Source organism: Scylla paramamosain, chromosome 20 (assembly GCF_035594125.1).
Source record: "Scylla paramamosain isolate STU-SP2022 chromosome 20, ASM3559412v1, whole genome shotgun sequence".
NCBI lineage: Eukaryota > Metazoa > Arthropoda > Malacostraca > Decapoda > Portunidae > Scylla > Scylla paramamosain.
Window position 1 is genome coordinate 20,933,961 of NC_087170.1, and position 17,777 is coordinate 20,951,737.

A 17,777-nucleotide genomic window follows, 5' to 3' on the forward strand; every position below is an offset into this window, starting at 1 on the left:
ATGTATTTGTCATTCCCGTGTGATAACAATGTCATTTTCTGCATATAACTTTTTTCTTTTTTCTTTTTTCTTTTTCCAACTGACGCATCCAATTGTTAAGAGTTTTGTCTAAAAATAGAAAGCTGTTTAATGCGAGTGTTGATAGCGAACTTTTTCTTTGTACTTCTGTATTACCTTTACTACATACTACTACTACTACTACTACTATTACTACTACTACTACTACTATTACTACCACTAATACTACCACCATAACTATATTTAATGTTAAGTGATTGCCGTTAACCTGAGCAGCAGTTTGTTGACAATACATGCGGTAACAAGCGACACAGAAGCACTTAAAATAGAAGTATAAATAAAAAAAACAAACATTCACCTAAAAAAACACCTGAACAAAACTAAAAATACACATAAATAGCGGACTACAGAACAGCTGCGTGCATTTAATATAGTTTTTACATGAATATATATTTTTTTTATTTTGTTTTAGTAGCACAACATGAATAACACGGGAGAAATATCGGGGAGGTTGTGATACTTCGCTGAATGTCGTGCAAATGTTGGTACCGCGCGCGATGCTTTGCCTGGGGCGTGGTTGGTACATCGTCTGCGTCGTGAGAATACGTGGAGCAGCCAAGGCGCCACTCCTTTAAGCGTATCTTCCCCTTGTGGCCACGTTAGCTGCTGTTCCTGTCTGCTGTCTGTATGCTAATACTTGAAGGCGCGTGAGTCTTTGAGAGAGAGAGAGAGAAGGAGAGGAAAAGGGAGAGAGGGAGAGGGAATATGGCGCAAGAACAGTGTATTTGTGTTGTGAAAGTTTACTTGGTATTTATTCTTTTCTCTATGTTTTGTTAATGCTTTTACTATTGCTTTTTATCTGTGAATCACCACCACCACCACCACCACCACAACCACCACCACCACCACTACCGTATTCACCACTAGAAGCAGCAATAACACCAGCAATGATGAATAACTAATGCGTTTGGGAGATTTATTCTATTTCCCTTTCATTTATATGCACCGCGCTGTACGTACGTGCGTATTTTTAATGGTCCATTTTAATTATTAGCTGGGGGTATCATGACCGAAGCTATTATTCTGTACCTTTTGTTGTACCAGCTCGCCTTCATGCTTCGTCTATACAAAAATAGATTAATGACTACGACACTGCTGGAAAAATAAGTAAATTAATAAATAAAAAAATAAGAGAAAGAAATGCCACAGTTTTTCACCTCTCTTTCTATCGACTCAGTCATGTTTCGTCTATACAAAAATATGTTAATGGCAACAATATATCAGTAAAAAAAGGAAAAAAAAGTAAAAAGAAAAGCAAGGGAAGGCTGCTGAATGACTTCTGTTTCATCCTATCTTGTTTTCATACTTTTCCTCCTGCCTTCGTTAAGAGAATCACCGTCCCTGCCTTGTCAGACCCTGCCCCACACCACACCGCCACTCGTGTCCCTTTACCGCCTCTTCTATCACTCATCACTGAATCCTCCTGCTTTTTTTTTTTACTTCCCTTCTCTTTACTTCTCGTCTCGTCTTTCCTTTCATCTCCATTCTCATTATAACATTTTCCTATTTTATCTCTTCCTATGTTGATTCTTGTTCTACTTACCCTATTCCATGTCTTCTCTATTCTTGTAATCCCATTTTTTTCTTCATCCAGTGTGTTTCCTCCTCTCTTTGTTATATCTTGTTATATTATCAGTGTTTTTTTTTCCTCTCTCTCTCTCTCTCTCTCTCTCTCTCTCTCTCTCTCTCTCTCTCTCTCTCTCTCTCTCTCTGTTCCCCATGTCGGTTCTTGGCCTGATTCGTCTTCCTGTCCTCCTGTTCTCTTTATCTACCCTCCAATTCATTTTTTTTTTTCTGACCTGGTTAGCTCCCTGTTCCCTGTATCACCTTACATTTCCTCTACCATGTCTCTCTCTCTCTCTCTCTCTCTCTCTCTCTCTCTCTCTCTCTCTCTCTCTCTCTCTCTCTCTCTCTCTCTCTCTCTCATCTATTTTGATCGTGATCCTATTTTTCGTCAGCCAGGCGGTTTTTGTACCCATTCATCACCCACTGTTAGTAGAGATCGGAGAGGGAAAATAGATAAGTGGATTACTAGACAATATACAACAAAATTTAGTGAAGTGAATGGAAAGGCACTAGCGGGAAAGTGACTGAGGTGGTGAGGAGAGTAATTAGCGTTTCGTTGACTCGTCGTGCTAGTATATCCATTATTGCTTAGAGAGAGAGAGAGAGAGAGAGAGAGAGAGAGAGAGAGAGAGAGAGAGAGAGAGAGAGAGAGAGAGTGAGAGTGATTGAGTGACGTGTGTGTGTGTATTTGATAAGTTTGTTTATTTATCTGTAACTGCTCAATATCAAGATAACACGTAAATTTAAATATGTTGATACACGTAGATGGACAAGGATAACGTGCATCACAAAGCTTCTCATTACTCTTAAATAAGACGTCTGTAGGTAAACATTTGCCTTCACTACATTAAAGATCACACGCTAAATGTTATAAGAAAAAGGAGAAAATCTTGCTCCATGTAGAATTAATTTCACTTCCTTTCCTCCACTTTCCTTTCATTAAAGTAATGAAATATTCTAAAGTCATTGAAGTATTTTCGTCACTCAGTCACAGAATTGCTGTTCTTTAAAGAGAGACGGAAAAGAATTCTCTTATGACTGTGTTATTTGATTTATTGTTTAATTTTTTTGTTACCTTTCCCCTTGTCCTGTTTTCCCTTCATATTTTTCCTTTACATTTTTTTTCTCTCTAATTTGTTCATTCTTCTCCGTCTTTCTCTTTTACCGTTCACATTTTGATTAAACATCATATCTATATTAAGTTTACCTTCTACTTCACTGGAAATAGATGGAATAATTGAATATATTTAGACTTCTCTTAATGTCACAGCTTGCCTCTCTCTCTCTCTCTCTCTCTCTCTCTCTCTCTCTCTCTCTCTCTCTCTCTCTCTCTCTCTCTCTCTCTCTCTCTCTCTCTCTCTCTCTCTCTCTCTCTCTCTCTCTCTCTCTCTCTCTCTCTCTCTCGCTCTCTCCTGGTGTTCCTGTCGGCTACTTATGATCTAACTTTTCAGAGGAAGACTTTTGTTCCGATACGTGACTCTGAGCTAAGGTGAAGTTCAGTGCAATTACATAATCACAAGTTCTTAATTGTCCGCTGCACCATTCCCTATCCTGCTCATTATATGTCTGCATTTTCTCTTTCTTTCTTTTCTTTTTGTCATACATCTCTTTCCACTTTACAATAACAGAAAGTAGGGAAACGTGTACGAGAGAGAGAGAGAGAGAGAGAGAGAGAGAGAGAGAGAGAGAGAGAGAGAGAGAGAGAGAGAGAGAGAGAGAGAGAGAGAGAGAGAGAGAGAGAGAGAGAGAGAGAGAGAGAGAGAGAGAGAGAGAGAGAGAGAGAGAGAGAGAGAGAGAGAGAGAGAGAGAGAGAGAGAGAGAGAGAGAGAGAGAGAGAGAGAGAGAGAGAGAGAGAGAGAGAGAGAGAGAGAGAGAGAGAGAGAGAGAGAGAGAGAGAGAGAGAGAGAGAGAGAGAGAGAGAGAGAGAGAGAGAGAGAGAGAGAGAGAGAGAGAGAGAGAGAGAGAGAGAGAGAGAGAGAGAGAGAGAGAGAGAGAGAGAGAATTTCTTTTATAATTTCAGAGTTAGACACTTACTGAACTTCGGTTACAGTGGCTGCTGTGACGCGTAACTTGTTTTGGCTATGATGTGTGACGTGCGTGGCAGTGTGTGGCCACTGTGTGTAATGTGATCCGGAACTCTTAAAGTTGAATGAGCGTAGGTTGTGTGGCAAAGCTGTGTGGAATGCATGAGTGCACAGTGTGGGGCAGTGGGGTGTTGTGGCGTGAGTGGTGCGGTGCAGTGTTGTGTGTGTTGGTGGCCGTGTGGTTAGGGTTTGATTCAGTGTGGTGTTGTGCATGCGATATGGGATGTGAGTGGTGAGTGTGTGGTGTGGTGTAGTGTGCTTCAGTCTTTTTATTGCTGATTCGATGATGCTACTGCTACGATTGCTATTGCTGCTACTACTACTACTACTACTACTACTACTACTACTACGGCTGCTGTTGCTGTTGCTGTTGCTGGTGCTGCTGCTGGTGCTGCTGGTGCTGCTGGTGCGGCTAATGATAATGATAGCAATGATGATTTTGATGATTATAGTAACAACAACAACAACAATGATAATAATAAACAACAACAACAACAATAATAATAAACAACAACAACAACAATAATAATAAACAACAACAATAACAATGATGCATAATAGATCAACAAATTCAATCAACCAAAGTGTCAACAGCAAAATTCGAAATTGAATATTTATCGCGCTGTGCACAATATTCATCTCTTGTATAATGAATGTTACACGCATACAAGCATACGGGAACACCATACATCGTACATAATTTTTGACAACTTAAAAGGGGGTTGCCACTTCAGGACATTCACACTGAAATACATATTGGCGGGTTTCAACATATGTAGAACCATTAATCTATGCTGCACGGATCGGTATGGACTATTGACCTTATTGCTCAGGCCTTCCTTGTGTCATCAACGCGCATCACTGACATGGATTCCGAAGTGAAGTGACATAAACCAATTTGGAGACGACATCGATATTGGGTTGTTGGTTGTATTGGGCAATGAGTGCGAGGTGAAATACTACAGTCACGGCTGCAAATGTCACGGAAGATTGGCACGTCCGGGGGGGAGATGGAGGGCCTGAGTGGCAGTAAATTATGGAAAACTTGATGCAACGAAAGAAACTAGACAATGCATCACCATAAACTGATGACCACATGTATATAAATATTTCTCTGTGCAGTCGAGTGTGCTTTTGATGTATTCCCCTGTGTCTTTAAAATATTCATTCCACAAGCCATCTGTTTCCCCTATTTGCTTTTTATTTGTTTTCAAGCAACGAATTCAGGGATAATTTATTTTCGTTACCAAAAATGTCACTTTCTCTCTCTCTCTCTCTCTCTCTCTCTCTCTCTCTCTCTCTCTCTCTCTCTCCCATTAGGACAGGTTGGGAGAGCTACAGATCTCTTAAAACTCAGCCATTTATTTGCTTTCGATGTTCCTTCCATCACGATCTTTTTCATCCCGTCTTTTCCTATCCCTCCGTCTTCTATCCTCTCCTTCCCTCTCCTTTTATCTACCCCTCATGTTTTCTCTCCTCGTCCGTCTCTCTGTTCTGTTCATCCCTCCTCGCCTCGTTTCATTTCATCTCGTGGGCTTTGCTGTGTTTATTTTTCTCTCCTTTGCTCTTTTTCTTTATGCTTCGTTTCTTTTTTTATTCATCTTCGTATTTTGTGTCCCCTCCTTTTCACTTTGCCTTTTTGTCGCAACATTTTTTTTTTTTTTTTTTTTTTTTGGCTTTACATTCTCCATTCCCCCTTGGTGCCTATCTCTCTGTCTCCCTGCCTGTCTGTCTATTTGGCTGTCGATCTGTTTATATCTATATATTTCTCTTTCTTCACGACTCTTTCCTTCAGATTCCTCATTTCACTTGTTCTAGATTTATCAGATACTAGTGATAAACACTTCTCTTTCTTCTTGTCGTTTCTTTCTTTTTCTTTTATTTCTCCTTCATTCCTTCCTTCCTTTCTGTCTTCGATCTTTTCTCTCTTTCGTTTTTCTCTTTCCTTCCTTTCTTCTTTTTCTTATTTTGGTATGTGAATTAGTCACTTTTTAGTGTTTTTTTTCTAATAAAAATCAGTGTGAAATACATTTTTTCCAATTTTATATGCAGATTTTCAGTTTGAACCAGAGAGAGAGAGAGAGAGAGAAAGAGAGAGAGAGACTTGATGGTTATGTAGTCAAGGAATGAATCTCAGCAATCCTCAGCACACATACGTAGGTCACAGTCTTAGCGGGGTGACTCAAAGGCGATCCCGGGGAGACAGGGAGAGGGAATCATAAAGGTATTAGAAGCGATTAAGGACCATCTGACGGCCAGGAAGCGATCACGGGGGAGGAGGGAGACTCGGAGTGTTACAGGATAAGGGGCTGTGCAGGTGAACGGGAGCCAGACAAGAGAGGGAAGGAAATCTGGGAGACGGTGGAGGTAAAATTATGGAAAGATGGTATAAAGAAAACGGGAGTATACTCGAATGCCAGGAAAGAAAAAGGAGATAAGATTGCGGGAAATTGGCAGAAAGTTGCTGGAAAAAAATGGATGGTGGCTTAATTAAGAAAGAGAAGACTTGGGTATATGTAAAGTAATGAGAAGCGTAGCGCAGAGAGAACAGTACTATATTTGAAGGCTAGGGAAGGAAAAAGAAGCATAAAATGAGAGAAATTAGCAGGACGTTAGTGAAAGAACAGAGTGGTAGCTTAAGGGAACAGAAAAGTTGACAATATGTGATGAAAAGATAAGCGCGATACGATGAAAGAGAAATATTGATCAGGTGCGAGGAATTGAGTGTAGAAAGTCAAGAAAGAGGAATTTAAGGAAAGGCACAATGAAGGAGACTGGAATGCGAGAAGTGAAGGAAAACAAAGCCTACGAAATATAGAAGGCGAGAGGCATAGCGAATGACGAGTGACGGCAAGTGAGAAGAGGAAAGTTTATGAAAAAGAAGTATTTCCAGAATAAGTGATTTGAAAGTATGGAAGTAAGAAAAAAAAATATGAAATGGACTGAAGTGAATCGAGTTTGTTTTCCTTGGGGTCCGAAATTTTCCCTGGAAGAGGCTGAGGGAACGATAAGAGCAGTGGGGAAAGATTGAGGGAATAAGAGAGGACTAGTGGTTAAGGAAAGACGGACAGAGAGGACTTTTAAACCTTGCCAAAAAGTAGGAATACCACACGTGTCTGAGAGGTATTTAAGAGAACGCCATTAGTGTCCACATTTCATGGTAATTAGTAGAGTTACAAATCCCTGTCTGCTCCCTACTGCACTTGGATTCTTTTAAGACTTCTATATCGCCTTTCTCTTTGTCTTATTCCCTCTACTCTTCTCTCACTTTTCGTTTTCCATTTTTACTCCATTCCCCTTCCTCCATACACAGTTGCTTCCGTTCATGTCTCTCTCTTGGCTTGTTTCACCCCCGCATTGTATTCCTCGCAGAAGCACACACGAATTAAAAGGCGGTGGCGTGGAGAAAAGAGAGAGAGAGAGGACTTACATACACACCGTCTTTCTACTTTGATCTAATAACCAGAAGGAGAACGGCAAGGGATCATCTGGGCCGGTCCTTTATCGCAAATCTATCATTATCGAGCCTCTTTTCTCTCCAGGTAAGTTGCACTCACTTTATCCGGGATTATACTTACCTCATCAATGTCTAACTTGCACCTTATCAACGTCTAATTCAAATCCCACTCCACTCTTATTCCTCTGAATTCGCCAACGTTCATAATTTCTTTTCCCTTAAGTCCTTCTTGATTCTTCGAAAGACAAAATACTGTTCCATTCCCGTTCAGTCAAGTACATTAACTCTCTCTCTCTCTCTCTCTCTCTCTCTCTCTCTCTCTCTCTCTCTCTCTCTCTCTCTGGTATTAGCTATTATTTCTTTCCTTTGACTTACTTTGCCTTAATATAGATTTCTAAAGTTATGATTTTCGATTACATTCCCATCTAAATCTATCAGTAGCAATACCATGTTGTCGTTTTATACTCAAGATTCATTTCCTTAATATTTGATCGTCCCCTTATTTTGTGCAGATCTCAAAACTACCAATTCATGCTCCATTTTTTTTCCTTATAATTTCAGTGTTATTTCTTTTGCTATATGTGCAATGTGACTTGTAAGTATTTTCCTTTGCGTTTTCCTTACATGACTCACTGATCCGCGTCTCATTTCCATTTTTTTCTTTTTTTCTGCAATAATCGTTTAATATTTTTCGTATTCGGCAAAACATCATCCAAGAGAAGAAAAAACAGGTGCAAAGTAAGGGAGGGAGAGAGTGAAATTGGAACCTAAAGGCGCCAAGTGGGCATTGAACCTCATAGAGTGTTGCAATAACAGTAAAGGAAGAGAAAAGGAAAAGTTTAAGTATAAATAAATAAAAAGAACGACTCTCTCTCTCTCTCTCTCTCTCTCTCTCTCTCTCTCTCTCTCTCTCTCTCTCTCTCTCTCTCTCTCTCTCTTGCGTGTAAATATCCACTCAGATAAGAATAACGCTTGACAACGAAAGTCTCGCACAAAAAAACATCATAAAAAGCAAGCGTGTTATCGTCACTTGAATAAGATAACGCTTCCATACCACTGCGACCACGAATAGACGATTGTGTGTGTGTGTGTGTGTGTGTGTGTGTTGTGCAGCTTCCCAAAACATCGATTAGTAAAACAGAGAGTCAGTAAACTTGATATTATCCAAGGGAGGTAACATCCGCTGCACAATCCCTCATGCAGGATGTGGTTCACGAGGGGCAGGATTGGGATTAAAGAGATTAAGTCCCTGGCAATAGATTTCGGAGTGGGATGGAACTGCCGTGGTGGGTCTGGATAGGATCGGGGCCGCGGGATGGAGAGGACTTTAAAGGCCGTAAGGGTGTGTCCATCTGACAAAAATACTGGTGTGGTGCGACACGACATGACATGATATTGGTTAAAGCGTGTTACTTGCACGGAAAAAAAAAAAGTAGTAAATTGAAAGAATCAAAATTTGGGGGGGGTGGAAATTGGTTTCTCTGGTATTTGTTTGTCATTTTACGTTCCATAGTCCGCTTCAACGATTTCAATTTTGAGATAAGACGCGTCATCAGTAAATTTGCTGACGACATCAAAGCAGGATGATTAAACCGGGCAGAGTAGAACGGTCACGTATTGCAGGGAGAATAGCCAGGATTGTGATGGCAGAGGGTAGATTTTAAAGTGTCCAGAAGCTGCTTTGTATCGGTCAGCTGGCCCTTTGCAGTCTACTTGCTTCCTTATCTACTTTTTATTTACCTACTTATTTCTAACGATTGAAACGTTATTCATGGGTGTCCAGTGGTTAAATGACATCCCAAGAGTGAGTTCAGTGTCTCCAGCAGTGTCCTCAAAGCGGTCCGCCAGATCACTGCACACTCGCGCTGGAAGAAAAAATCAATAGACTCTCAGGGTGAGGACTTCAGACACTGCTACTTCTTTCAGTTGATGACACTTTAAAGATACCGTGATTAAAGTTGGGATACGTTTAATACAAAAAATAGGGAAATAAAAAGATCGTACACACGCTGCCACCTACAACCCGCCTTCTTGTTTGGTATTATGGGTAATAATGATTTACGACCAAATTATGGAAGTGGACAAACAAACACGTATGACTACTGTGACTGGAACCCAAACCTCAGCAACCCAAACCTCTGCCTGCATGACACACACAGACAGAAAGACAGACATATGCCTTGTATCTTCATAATAATACCTGTTTCAAAGCCATGCGGCCTCATTTGATGGTAACTACATTATTAAAAACATTATGACGGTATAATTAATTACGAGTGCTTTTGAATGTAAAGAATGATGTGAGATATATTACTTTTAATTACATAGTTGAAATGAAGCGGGATGCTGCATCATCGTTAATAATAAGGAAGTTAATTCACAGTGGTTTTGTTTTATAGCGTCATAAGTGTGTGTTGTAGGGCGGGTGGTCTGTTTGCTGATAATATTTCACTTACATACTTGGCATTTTTTGAGAGCAGGAGTATTGGAGTTGATCAGCCGTAAAGGTTATAAGTAGGCTCCATAACTGTGTAAATGTTGGGCTGTGTGTGTGTGGAATTACGTTCATGGCAATGGTAATTCAATAGACTGAATGTATATTTGTATTTTGTCCATATTTGTGTACATTTCTTATGTAATTGGGAGACACTTTTACAACATTGATAAAATATGCAATGTTAATCAAAACAACAACAACAACAACAACAAATATACTACTATAGATGTCATCCAGTACTGTTTCGAAGTGGAGCTATTAAACTAAATACAACTAAAATATTGTCAAAAAAAAAAAAAAAACCTTCATATTCAAGAGCATCATAGAAAAATTATTATAGTAGTGAATCCATTTCTTACAAGTTATCATCACATCTTAAATGAAATTCACATAACACTGAAGACCATTTTTCACATCACATCGCCGCCACATATACCTGAATGTCTCTCGTTTCATGGTGTTGCAATAAATTTCCTATAGTTATCGATCAGTGACACATTTTAAACAACCCTTGAAAGTATACAGTGAATTTCAATCAAGTGTGTGAACAGCAAAATGATGAACCAAAAAGAGTAAACTGGAGCATAGGGGGCGTGGAGATAGAACCGAAGGGATGGTGAGAGATAAGAGGGGAGGAAACGAGAGAGAGAGAGAGAGAGAGAGAGAGAGAGAGAGAGAGAGAGAGAGAGAGAGAGAGAGAGAGAGAGAGAGAGAGAGAGAGAGAGGACAGTAAAGGAGTGGAAAGAATAAAAACTTCTCTGCAACCTAAACTGCCATTCTCTCTCTCTCTCTCTCTCTCTCTCTCTCTCTCTCTCTCTCTCTCTCTCTCTCTCTCTCTCTCTCTCTCTCTCTCTCTCTCTCTCTCTCTCTCTCACTCCACTGCCTCACCTTTACTCCCTCCACCACTTCAGTTTTCGCGTGTTTATCTTCACCATTGCCTCACCTTACAATTAAGAACATTAGTAATTAAAAACGTAAAGTAAGCAGCAGGGAGCCAGTAGCCCTACACGTGGCAGGCCCTGTATAGAAATAATATTAGTATTTCCTTCAACTTTCCCCTTCTTTTATTCCTCGATGTTACCCTTTCTTTACCATCCACTTCCTGCACCTACCACTGACATCTTCCTTCTACTGACTGACCTCTCTCTCTCTCTCTCCCATTAGACCGTCCTGGCCCTTCATTCTTTTTTTTACCAGTTTCTCTCATCTGCCAATTTTTTTTATTTCTGTTATGTTATCATCTTATCTTACACACACACACACACACACACACACACACACACACAAAGGGGCGTTATTTCCTCGTACACCCAAACTCCCTTTCTTCATTCACCAGTATAAATTTTCAGACACAGGCGCATCACACAATCCATCCACCTGGGTCTTACTTTGAACATGTTTGTCACTACACTGCCATCGTTCATTTACTTTTTTGTGTCCAGTCTAAAGTGGCGGTCGCATTTATCATTGGTGTAGCGGGGCGGCGGCGTGGCAGGAATTTTGTCCATTCGTCCACAAGGTCGCCTAGACTGGGCCGCCTCGCTCTGAACCGATATTATGTACCGAAGTAATGTGCAATGCGGGCAATGCAGTATAAATCATTTTTGTAAACCCGCCTCCATAGATTCTCCTGATAAACGTTTCATCTTTTTTTTTTTATCGCTCATTACTCTTATATTTCACTTATCCACCGCCGCTTTTTAATTAATGCTCAACACTTCCTTTACATTATCAAAGGTTGGTCTCTCAGGCACTGTCTATATTACTCTTCAGTTTCCTCTCACATTTCACCGCCTCACGCCGCTCGCTCCACGTCTAACCTTCACACTCCCTGCTCACTTCTCGCTTCCCGTAACGCGTTTATAACCTTATCAAGAGCTCATTCACCGGGAGAAGTTTCCTTAGCGTTACTTTCATTATTACATTTACATCCATCAGTCTCGCCTTTTCATGTCTGCTTCCCATCATATAATCCAAGAACCAGGGAGGGAGAGAGAGAGAGGGAGAGGAAGGGGTTATTGATACTTAAAAGAGAGAGTGGCATTCAGTTGGTGGGTCACAGTGAGCGAGGGCGGCCATTTAAGAGAAGCGTCCGCAGAATCCTTACTGACACTAACAACTTTCACGTGCAGAGGCCAAGACGCCCTGCACTTATTAAAATTACTCTGAGGCGAGGAGAGGTTACCAGCGTGCCCTCCTGCATTTTCTCCTCCTCCTCTTTTCTTCGTTTATTTTTTTTCTATTTACTGCCTCATTCTCTCTCTCTCTCTCCTTCTTTTATCTTCTTTCATTTTTTTTCTTTTCTTTTTTTTTCTTTTTTTTCCGTCTTTCTTCTTTTTATACCTTTTTCTTCTTTTCTTCTACTGTTCCTTTCTCTTCCTCCTCGTCCTCCTCCTCTTCCTCTTCCTGCTCGTCTTGGTCTTCTTGGTCTTCGTCCTCCTCATCGTATCCCTTCTCCTCCTTCTCCTTCTCCTCCTTCTCCTCCTCCTCCTCCTCCTCCTCCTCCTCCTCCTGCTTCTCCTCTTCCTCTTGGTTCTCTATATTCTCCTCTTTCTCATCCTATCCCTTCTCATCCTCCTCATCTTCCTCCATCTCATCCTATCCCTCCTCGTCCTCCTCTGCTTCCTCCATCTCATCCCCTCAGACATCTGTTTCCCTCAGTCCGCTAGCAAGGCGTGTTCCAGCGGGCACTCGTACGTGTATCTGGTTTCAAAGTCTATCTCCACTACATATCAGCAGGAAGGGCAGTAAGTGAACGGTAGTCGTGGTGGTGGTGGTAGTGGTGGTGGTGGTACATATATCGCTTGTGTGTGTGTGTGTGTGTGTGTGTGTTTGAAGAATCGAGGAAAACAGTAATAACGAAGTTTGTAAATTCCTAAGTGCATACAGTATACGTAATAAGTAAATTACCTCTGCTATGCTCAAATTCTGGCTTGTTTGTTTCTCCCTTTTATCACACACACACACACACACCACACACACACACACACACCCACCCACCATGAAACTTGAACAAACGCGGAAATAAATCAATTACTGTACATCTAAAGTACAAATGATAAATGACTCACGTAACACTAACGCAGTTCTTATTTTTTTTATATTCGAAACTCTCTGGCTGTTAAACGTGACCATAGACTACTGACGAAGGAGAAAGCGTGTTTTCCTTCACCTGAGTCATTATAAACACTGTGGTCACGTACAAGCGGAGCAGTAGAAGAATCATTAGCGTAAGGTATGAACGGAAAGATGGATTGTGATCCGCAGGTGATGTGTAAAGCATGGGATGTCTTTCAGGGGAAGTTTAGTCTTGATTGATGCGAGTGAGAAAGTTGGTACAATAGTGTGTGTGTGTGTGTGTGTGTCCGTGTTACACTACAAGTCCTTCCTATCACAGTATTGTAATTTAGTCTTGTAACAATTGCAGGAGTATTGCTTTTCCTCTGGTGTTGGTCGTGGTCTTTGTTGGTCCTTATTTTGGTAGTGATGTTGTTCTTGCTCGCACCTGAGTTGATTAACCTGCCCGTGCCGCGCCTCTGAGACATCAAACGACTTCCTAAATCCAGTCATCAAGATGTATACGTTTGTTCACTTCCAGTTCATTCCCTGTGTGTGTGTGTGTGTGTGTGTGTTGGTCTATATACGTACGGTCAGACGTGAGTGTCTCCCATGTGTTAAATTTCAATCTAAACAAACGTATTTTTTGAGATAATTACTCGGAGGGGCAGCTAATGAGAACCCTAGGCTTGCATTGCACTTTGATTTGCGCTCCCAATTACAGGTTTCGTGGATGCCTGCACTCGATTCTGATTGGTTGAGGTCCTGCTGTGTTGCAAAAGCTGACGACATCCGCTGTTCCTCATAATGCTGGATTTGCATCAGGGTTCACAAGGAGGCTGATCTCTAAGGTAGGACAGTCTGCTGCTCTTCAATCTCTCTCTCTCTCTCTCTCTCTCTCTCTCTCTCTCTCTCTCTCTCTCTCTCTCTCTCTCTCTCTCTCTCTTTTAATCTCTTCATTCTTTATTTCAAATTCTTCTCTCTTCAGTGACATTCTTCCCTTCTCTCCTTTCTCTTCTCCTTCAGCAGTCAAGCGTCACCTCATTGCAACTTTATACATTTTCTCTCTCTCTCTGTCTGCGCCCGTTTTCATGTTTTGTGCCTCTTGAATGTGTCACTTTTAACTCAACCTTTTTATGTCCTACCGTCACTTATACTCCATTTCCTGTTTCTTCCTCGCTATTCTTTGCTTTAATTTTAGTCTCCAGCTTTCTTTTTCTTCTTTTACCTTTTAGTTGTCACCTTTATTCCGGTTTCTTGGTGAATGTCTTTTTTTTTCTTTTTTTCTGCCAGCTATTCTTGCCGTAATATTGCAACCTCACTGCTGCACCTTCAGAATAATGTTGATCAATGAATTCTCTCTGTTAATTACACAACCTATTTCAAAAGCCTTCCCATCCCCTTTATTACGTTCCTCCACCTTTACCTTGCTTCCCCAGTGTTCAGGTGCAGGTCTCTTTCCTTCTCTCCCTCTTCTCTCTTTTTTTTTTTTTCTCTCTCTCTCTCTCTCTCTCTTCTTTTCTGTGACCACCTTCTCTCCCTCTTCTCTCTTTTTTTTTTCTCTCTCTCTCTTCTTTTTCTGTGACCAATCAGCAAACCATACTGTCAGAGAGAGAGAGAGTGTGTGTGTGTGTGTGTGTGTGTGTGTGTGTGATGTATTTGTGAGTTTAATGCTTGCATGTGATGGTCTGTGTCAAGTAAATAGAGCTTTACTAATGTGGGAGGGCATGTGTTGCCGTAACTCGCCTCCCACCAGCACCACCACCAGCGATATGCAGGTGGAGGGCTGCTTTTGTTACTGGTGGTGGTGATAGTAGTTGTAGTAGTAGTAGTAGTAGTAGTAGTAGTAGTGGCAATGAATAGATTAAGAAATTCTCCACACGTGTTTCTTTCTTCACCTTCTCTTCTTCGTCTTTTTCTTCTCTTCATTCTCTTTCCTTGACTCCATTTCCCTTTTTTCGTTCTCCTGCCCCTGCCTCTTCTTCTCTCGCTCCTTCAGTTCCTCTTCCTCCTATACATCTTTCTTCTCTTCCCCTTTCTCATTTTCCTTCTTCATCTTCCCTTCATTCTTCATATCTTCGTTATCACCCATCACATTCTGGTCTGCTTGTACTTTTCCTTCTGTATTCTTCATATATTCAATATCCTTCTCCCTTTGTTTTGGTCCTCATTCTCCTGTTCCTCCTTTCTTTTCTCTTTGTTTGCCCTTGCTTCTATCTTCCTTGCTTTTATCCTCACTCTTTTTCTCTTTCCCATTTCTCTTCTCTTCGTCTTTTCTCCCATGGTGCCCCGGGAAGAGAATGGCCGCCTATTCTTGTACCTTCTTCCCTCTTACAAGACGTGTACGTAAAGAAATGAGAGAGTCGTGAGCCATTTAAAGCGGCTGTTTTCCATTTTGGTGTGCGGAGAACGAGAGAGAGAGAGAGAGAGAGAGAGAGAGAGAGAGAGAGAGAGAGAGAGAGAGAGAGAGAGAGAGAGAGAGAGAGGGGGGTAGAAACAAATGAAATAATAGTAATGTGATAATTTTTTGACGGATGAACAGTTGAAGGTATAATGAAACACACACACACACACACACACACACACACACACACACACACACACACACACACACACAGACACACAGACACACAGACACGCAAATAGAAACACCCACAGAAATCACAAACCTACACAGGGTTCACTGACGTACATGGAACCATTCAGAGAAGCAAACGAACCAAAATAAAGTTGACGAACGAAACGGCCGCTCGTCCGAGATCCAAATGTTGTTTCTATCTTTTCTTTTTTTTTTTTCGTTTCTTCCCATTTACTTTCTGTCTCCTACCCAGCGCCGTGTTTCCCTTTCCTTCTTGATCTCCCAGTGCTTTACCGCCCCGTCGCTCACTGTGCTCTAGACGTCCTGACTGGCTGCTTCTTTGTCCATCCCTGAGCCCTGAATGCTCTCCTGAAACCCAGCAAAAGTGTATTGAAATGAAGAATGGTCCAGGAATCGCTCTGTCCGGCTTATATTCATGTTCCCGTCATGTTCGCCCACAGCCGCAGTGAATGATTCAAGAACAGCGGCTGTGAGAGAATGAGGATGAGGAGGATGAAGAGAAAGGTGAAGGAAATTTGTGAAGAAAACGTAGAAAAGTAAAAAAAAAAAAAAAAAATGATGGACCTGGAACAAGAATAGTTGTAGTGAGAAAATGAGGAGGAGTAGGATAAAGGTGAAGAGAGCAGGGAGGAACTGTGGACAAGGAGAAATTTAACAGGCTCTGAAAAAAAAAATAAGAAAAGAAGAGAAATTTTAGCGTGTTTCCATAACAGATTGAATATTTTGACCTGTCTGCGATCTCTGAATGTTTGTGTGTATATGTGCATGTATGTGTGTGTGTGTGTGTGGTAGATGGGTGTGCACGCATGAATGGTTGCTGGATATGAATGTCAGTGCTTCTAATTCACCACAGCCCTGCCATAGTCTTGAAGATCACGTGCTAGATTCATAACCGCTGGCTGTATCCTTCCAGGCAGAGCTTACTACAAGATCTCAAGGGACAAAGGGGAAGTAATTTATTCCCTTTGATCTTCAGGTGTTGTGGTGATGCGTTGGTGTATGTGTGGATGGAAGCGTTTCTCTATCTCTCTCTCTTTCTCTCTCTCCCTCTCTCTGTCGTGTGTGTGTGTGTGTGTGTGTGTGTGTGTGTGTGTGAGAGGAAGAGACACCAGGGGCAGACATTCACTGAACACATTCAGGGCAAACATACTCGCCTTCCTCCAAATTCTAACCTACCTGCGCATTTACACACACACACACACACACACACACACACACACACACACACACATACACACATACAGGTTGCAAGCTTGCGACACTAAGGATATAGGAGGCTGGTTTCCCTGTTGGTAAGAGAGAGAGAGAGAGAGAGAGAGAGAGAGAGAGAGAGAGAGAGAGAGAGAGAGAGAGAGAGAGAGAGAGAGAGAGAGAGAGAGAGAGAGAGAGAGAGAGAGAGAGAGAGAGAGAGAGAGAGAGAGAGAGAGAGAGAGAGAGAGAGAGAGAGAGAGAGAGAGAGAGAGAGAGAGAGAGAGAGAGAGAGAGAGAGAGAGAGAGAGAGAGAGAGAGAGAGAGAGAGAGAGAGAGAGAGAGAGAGAGAGAGAGAGAGAGAGAGAGAGAGAGAGAGAGAGAGAGAGAGAGAGAGAGAGAGAGAGAGAGAGAGAGAGAGAGAGAGAGAGAGAGAGAGAGAGAGAGACGCTCGCAGGCACACACGTACACATCAGCTCATCACTGCAACACTTGAAAATCAAAGCCAATATAAGCGCACTTCCCTTTGCTATTCTCTCTCTCTCTCTCTCTCTCTCTCTCTCTCTCTCTCTCTCTCTCTCTCTCTCTCTCTCTCTCTCTCTCTCTCTCTATCATGACATCTCGAATTCCTATCTTATCTAGTTATCCCCTTATCCTTCACGTTGCCCTTCCTCTTCCTACTCCAGAGAATAGTAGGTTCGTTATGGCTGTGCTTGGTTACTGGGTCCGATATATTGGCGGCGCTGGCAAGCAATCTCTTTGGAATCGAGGAACTAACTGGTTTGCGGTGAGTATCTCAGTGGAATGGGATCATTACACAGTTGGGCAATTAGTTTTCTTTCTTTTTTTTTTTGTCTCTTTCTGCTGCTGTTGTTGTTGTTGTTGTTCCATTCTTTGTTTATTGTTGTGTCTTATATTTATTCTCTTTCTGTCTTTCTATTTGTGTTTCGTAGCTTTATTTCCTTCAGATGTCTCCCTTCTTCATAATCATGTCCTGCTTGTTTCCTTTCTCTCTCTCTCTCTCTCTCTCTCTCTCTCTCTCTCTCTCTCTCTCTCTCTCTCTCTCTCTCTCTCTCTCTCTCTCTCTCTCTCTCTCTCTCTCAATTTTCTTTTTGGTCGTCTTTATTTTCATTCTGTACCACCTTCACCACCACCACTTCTTCCTCCGCCTCCCCCTTCATCTCCTCCACTTCTTGTCCCTCCTCCTCCTCCTCCTCCTCCTCCTCCTGTCTCTTGCAATCCTCATTCCAC

The 17,777-nt window shown here is 41.7% G+C and overlaps 1 protein-coding gene and 1 pseudogene across 6 annotated transcripts in view; one reads left to right on the forward strand and one right to left on the reverse strand.

Moving 5' to 3' along the window:
• LOC135110613 (uncharacterized) overlaps nt 1-17,777 on the forward strand; it is a 169,109-nt gene that overhangs the window by 51,005 nt on the left and 100,327 nt on the right. For 5 of the 6 annotated variants that reach the window (XR_010273333.1, XR_010273334.1, XR_010273332.1 and 2 more), the window contains exon 3: nt 13,464-13,590. The exons of the other annotated variant lie outside the window; for it this stretch is intronic. The gene's annotated coding sequence lies outside the window, so the exon portion shown is untranslated. The remainder of the gene's footprint in view (nt 1-13,463; nt 13,591-17,777) is intronic. 6 annotated transcript variants of the gene reach the window in all.
• LOC135110607 (dipeptidase 1-like) overlaps nt 1-17,777 on the reverse strand; it is a 46,199-nt pseudogene that overhangs the window by 22,883 nt on the left and 5,539 nt on the right.